Genomic DNA, 6,021 nt, shown 5'->3' with positions numbered 1-6,021 from the left:
TCGGCTTTATGCTATAGTTGAAGTGAAAGCAAAAGCGACCTGAACGCCAAACATCAGCACGAGCGACAGGGATTCTTACTGGCAAAGACACATTTTCATTACACCATGACTCCTGGATATTTCCAATCCCAGGGCCAGTCCCATTTAACTTTAGATAAAAATGGAAAAGACGCAACACAGGCTGTTGAAAAACGAACGACCGAGATGAAGACGTTGTTTCCATGGCGCAGCATCTAAAAGGAAAAGGAATTCACATATGCATTCAAATAGCCTCCTTCTTTCTTCAGGAGTTTTAAACTACTTCGCATATGAACTTCTCTTATCAGTATATACGAACGGAGCGCGAAGCTGTCAGTTATGAATGAATAAATGAATAAATAAATAAATAATTAAAGAATGCCAACGTGTGTTTGCTTTGTTCTTGCTTGGTACTTTCAATGGGCTCTGTCTGAGGTGGGATGGAGTGGACTTGAAGGCAGCGGCGCTCACGTTGGCTGGTGGCAATTTTAGAACCCATTGTGGCCAGGGATTGACGCTAATCAAGTATTTTAATTAGGGATTATCATCTGACTAAATTCCCTTGACTATATTTGAGGAAAAAAAATTACTGTATTTATTAATTTCATTTTAACAGCAATCAAAATAGGACCACTTTTTTCACTTTTCCGCTCGCGTTTCCCCACAAAAATTAAAAACTCTTTGCTCACGAATGCGTCCACTTAGCGTGCTGCTAACTTGCGCGAGTCTTTGTTGTGAGGCATTATCTCATAAGGGAAATACTGGACAATCAAATTAATGACTGCCCAGGCTTCGCAAATCTCAACCTATATTTAATTGAATATACTACAAAGACAAAATATGTAATGTAGAAACAGATGAATGTTAGTTGTTTATAAAGATACAACACTTCTCACTCAGAGGACTCAAACTGTGCTGAACATTAAAAGTCTCGCAACGCCTTAGACCGCTCCGCCATCCTGGCACCTGGTAATGCTCTCTTTACTGTGCTTCCTTTGTTCTTGCTTGGTACTTTCAATGGGCTCTGTCTGAGGTGGGATTCGAACCCACGCCTCCTGGGGAGACTGCGACCTGAACGCAACGCCTTATGACGTTATTACACAAAATTTATGCAAAACTGATTTTTTTATTCCCCAGCCATTATTTTTGTATTTATTCAATTACGAAAAATGTGATATTTTAACGTCTAATATGAGAGGTACGCCTGCTGGACGGCATCTTTGGGTGCCGCTCAACTGGGCCCCAATAATAATTTCTACACAAAGTCCATTGTGGTGACCCGCCCACGTTGTTTGCACCACAGCAACATTACTATACTGAGTATATAGGTCAAATATTATGCGTACGGTTGATTTAGCATGACAAATACTATGAATCGATATGTGCTCAGGGTGGCAGTAGGGCAATAATACAGACTCTGCACCAGTCTCTGCATTGCAGAGGGCATAATTTTGGAAAACCCACAAACGGCTGGATCGACTGCGACCTGAACGCTGATTGACCAATTTCTAATAAATTGTGAGTGTTGTTTATTAATTATACTTTTTTGAGCATTTCTTTCAGCTCAATAGTAAGGCTATAAACTTAGGGGCCGCTTGGAACCGCCCGTGCCCGGGGAAGGTGCTCCTCTTCGGCTTACTGTGACGCGAGCATGCCCTCTGTTGCTTGTCAAGTGCGCTGCTTTGCTTTGAAGTTTGCGTAAAGGCTTTAATTTGATTGTCCAGTATTTCCTTCATGAGATATTGCCATCGTGCTAACCAGTCATCCACCGTGCTGCCCTCTGTAGTGATGTGAATATCACAACATCCACAAGAGTGACGGTCCTCCTAAGAACATTCTGTTCTGGAAGTGGAACATAGAGCAAATTTAGACCAAATTCAAGCTCAACAGCATCCGTTATTAGAGTACCTAACACTACATTCAAACATGAAATTATTCCAGCCTCTTCCACCATTGCTAAAAAGCGTGAAGAGAAAACCCACACAAGGATGGAGAATGGGATTCAAACCCAGAACCCAAAAATTGTGGAGCTAACCACTAGAGCACCCTCTCATACTGCCTCTATAAATCACATAAAAAATTTTAGTGTTAAGTTCTATTGAATCTATTGTTTTTAGTTAACTGTTATATATATTGTATTTATATATATATATATATATATATATATATATATATATATATATATATATATATATATACAGAGAGAGAGAGAGAGTGAAATTCATGTTATAACAAAAAATAAGTAAATAAGATAAACTGCGACCAAAAAAAAGTAAAGAAGGAAAAACAGCCAAAAATGGACCTCTGCCTCTTTCATAAAAACATTCCTCACAAGGGGGCGCCCCACACGTCGCGCCCGTCTTCGCACGCAACTCGGAACCACGTCAAAATGTATTTTACTTTATCTATTCATTTACTTATTAGTTTAACAAGTTTTTTTTTTTTTTTTTTTGTTACAATTAATTAAGTAATTGCCGCAGTCTGGGCAGAACAGGAATTCATACAGGAGTGCTGACACGGCTGCTCCTCTCCGGGCTAAGTGTGGCAGACGCCGGCCTATTACCCCCGGAGCGATGGTTTCGCTGATCCCCTATTTACGCTCCTTCTACCAAATTTTCACAACCATCGCAACTCTGTAAAGCACAAAATCTAGGTCAGGTCAGGACTGAACGCAACGCCTTAGACCGCTCCGCCATCCTGGCAACTGGTAATGAAAAAAAAAATGGCGCGTTGAATTTACTCATTTTAAAAATCACTGAATATGTGGTTGATTTAATTCAAAGACGGTTAAGGCTCGCTATCAGCAGCTGCTGTTATGACTCTAGAAAAATGGAGGTATTCAAAAACTTTTGACCAGCATTGTATTTCACCTTCCTGGAGTTCAAAGATTTCGGTGACTACAACATTGTCTCACAATAGCAAGGTTTTTGCTCTCGCTGTAACAGTGCAGGTTCTCCCATCAACACGGATGAGTTTGAACACTAGATGTCTCATGAGAATTGTACTCACCTTTGTTGCCGACGTTTTTAGAATAATTATTTTTAGGCACAAGAAATATACAAGCTGCAACCTGACTGCTTTACGTCATTTTTTTCAGTGTTGTCCCAGAAAGACACATTTAATATATTGTAAATTATTTTGTCTCAATTTACAAGAAATTTACTTACTCGGCATTATCTCATAAAGGAAATATTGGACAATCGAATTAATGACTGCCCACATGGCTGTGGCGTGTTTGTGCGTCTAGAGCGAGAATAAGAAATAGAAACCCATTCACACTAGCACATATGAACACCCTCTCTCTCTTTTCACCATTCAGATGACTCCCCTCTATCTCCAACAATCCACTCTGTGAATCTTTTGCTTTGAAGCAGACATCCCTGCCCTTCTCCCGGTCCATGATGTGGTTTTCCCTTTTGCAGTGGTCAGTGATTGCTGATTTGTAATGTTCATGTTGAAACTTCTCCAATTAAAGTTGAAAGTGGAAATCTCAGCACCGTAATAGCCACGAGCTTCCATTCGCGCCATCAAACACGCCCGCTTCTGGGACACGTCTGAGCAGCGACCAGTAAAATACAGGTAAGTTCTCAATGTATACCCTGGTGTTTGTCGAACAAAATCTCTGATCCAGTCTTCTGAATATCCATCAATGTGTGACACTGTCAGCTCCCGGGCCGAGGAGGGGTTGGGGTATTTTATTCAAATGAGTGAAGCCAGGATACTGGGTGCTTGTAAGAAGTTTGAAGATAAGACATTTGAAAAAGGCTTAAGGGCAGTTCATAAAAGCGTATGAGTGGGAAATACTGATGGGTTGGCAAGCAAATTTTTCTTTTGTTTATTCTATTTTCAAATCTTTGGAAAGTTCCCCGCTGGAAAGGGGACTTAGAAGAATTTTAGCAACACACTCGTAATAGACTTCAAGCATTAAGATTTCTTGCCTAAACTTGTGTTTCAAGGTGCCTTGTTTAGCACTGTAAAATTAAACAACAAACTAATAAAATATTGATGAATTTGCCAGGCCTGATTTTTCACCCGCTCGGCCAGCAGCGACGGCCTCGGAGGTGTGGCAGGGTCTACGGAGCATCACCAATTCGGACAGTACCAGAGCTCCGGCCGGCGTGCGTGGCAGTTAAGCCGTAGAGGAGAACCTTCCCCGGGCACGGGGATGCGCAGCGTGTGCATGCATGTATGTGCGTATATGTGTGCTCGAAATACATCCATGCATATGCTGTGTAAACTACTTTTTGTGCCCTAGGCCTTCTTCCATCAATTCCAACTCAGTTCAATCCTTCATCTCCAAAATGATGATACTAAAAGACAAAAATCCGATTGAAAATTGCACTCCCTCACAACTTCCCCAGCCCTTCTGGTGGTCTCGTATCGGTGGGCTTTGTTAGAAAAGGGGATGATTTTACACATGTAGTTGTTCCTCCTTTCTGTGTTAGACCAGCTTCCCCTCTGCACCTTTACTCCGGAGCAGGGCATGCTCGCGTCACAGTAGCCTTTAATTTGCTAGCCCCCTAGTTGTGAAACGTTTGGTTTAGCTGTTAATGAAGTTGTCGAGTTCCACGCAGTGGAACAACACACTCTATGCTCCCTCATCATCACACACCAGACGGCGAACCAGCAGGTAGCCACGCCCTTCGAAGGAAAGTCCCAAAAATAACAATATGTGTCAGCATCCCCTTGTCAGGTAGCAGCACGGTTTAATTTCGTACATAGACCCTTTGAATTATAATGCAAATGTGGTTTGATTAGTTGTTTTTCAACGACTCCACTGAATATTGAACAAGATCAAATCCTATAAAAAGTATTCCCTCAACCTCCATGGTTTATTCCGATGTCGAATGCCCACTTCAGGAAAATGACGAGAATGACTCAGAATCACATGCCCTCCTCCTCCGGAGCTTCCATTCGGTTAAACTTAGGGGCCGCTTGGCACCGCCCGTGCCCGGGGAAGGTGCTCCTCTACGGCTTAACTGCCACGCACGCCGGCCGGAGCTCGCAGGTGGCTATATATTGAGGTTCCATTGAGGTCCGAAATCTCAGCCAAGGGGGTTTCTCTCCCCAGCTGGCGGGTGCCAGCTGCCCCCTAATCGTATCATCATCTATATATATATATATATATATATATGTATATATAGGATGATGTTAACCCACGCTCTTCTTCGGCGCACGCCACACAGTCCAACAGCAGTTACAAATCAAAGGTGTAAACTCTTTAAAATATAAGTTAACGAAAAATGCATAGGTACATATATTTGGTGTTATGCTTCTATTGGTCTTTCTTCTCCCGCCGAATCCCGTGGCTCCTCCTGCGTGCGATCCACATCCTCTCCTGAGGCTTGAGTGGGAATTCTAATTCAAACCCGAACCACCACACATATGTTCATTAAGTTTTTGCGCTATGACTTTTTCAAGAATTTTTGCAATAAACGGAAGATTTGAAACCGGCCTATAGTTGTTGAGACTCTGAAAATGCATTTACAGCACTAAAAAAACAAACTTTTATACACACCAGTCAAGTATGGCCTCCCCAAAAATACTTGTCTATCCAATTACCACAACAGCGAGGAGGAGGGCATGCTCGCGTCACAGTAAGCCGAAGAGGAGCACCTTCCCCGGGCACGGGCGGTGCCAAGCGGCCCCGAAGCAGAAAGCCATGCCCTCCTCGTCCGCGTCCGCCAACAGCCTTCAGTGGTCGGGTCGCGGAGGCAGCAGCTTCAGCAGGGAGGCCCAGACTTCCTGCTCCCCAGCCACATCTTCCAGCTCTGCCGGAGGGAAAAAACCCAAAGTGAGTCCGCTATCGAGGTGGCAAACTATTTATCTTTCCCCAAAAGGCAACAAGTTGGAAAGTTCTAGAAGGAAAAGATGTTTTTGTGAATGATGGTGTGATTGTAAAATGTTTGAGTGAAAGTAAAAGTTTTTTATTTTTTGGTGCATCGGGCGCCTCAGACACCCCTCTCATTAATGACTGCCCAGGCTTCAGGATGTCTTTTTTAC

The sequence above is a fragment of the Idiotropiscis lumnitzeri genome, chromosome 22 (assembly GCF_059441095.1).
Source record: "Idiotropiscis lumnitzeri isolate Australia: NSW breed Sydney's pygmy pipehorse chromosome 22, RoL_Ilum_1.0, whole genome shotgun sequence".
NCBI lineage: Eukaryota > Metazoa > Chordata > Actinopteri > Syngnathiformes > Syngnathidae > Idiotropiscis > Idiotropiscis lumnitzeri.
The sequence above is the reverse complement of the archived record's forward strand: the minus strand, read 5'-3'. Positions refer to the sequence as shown.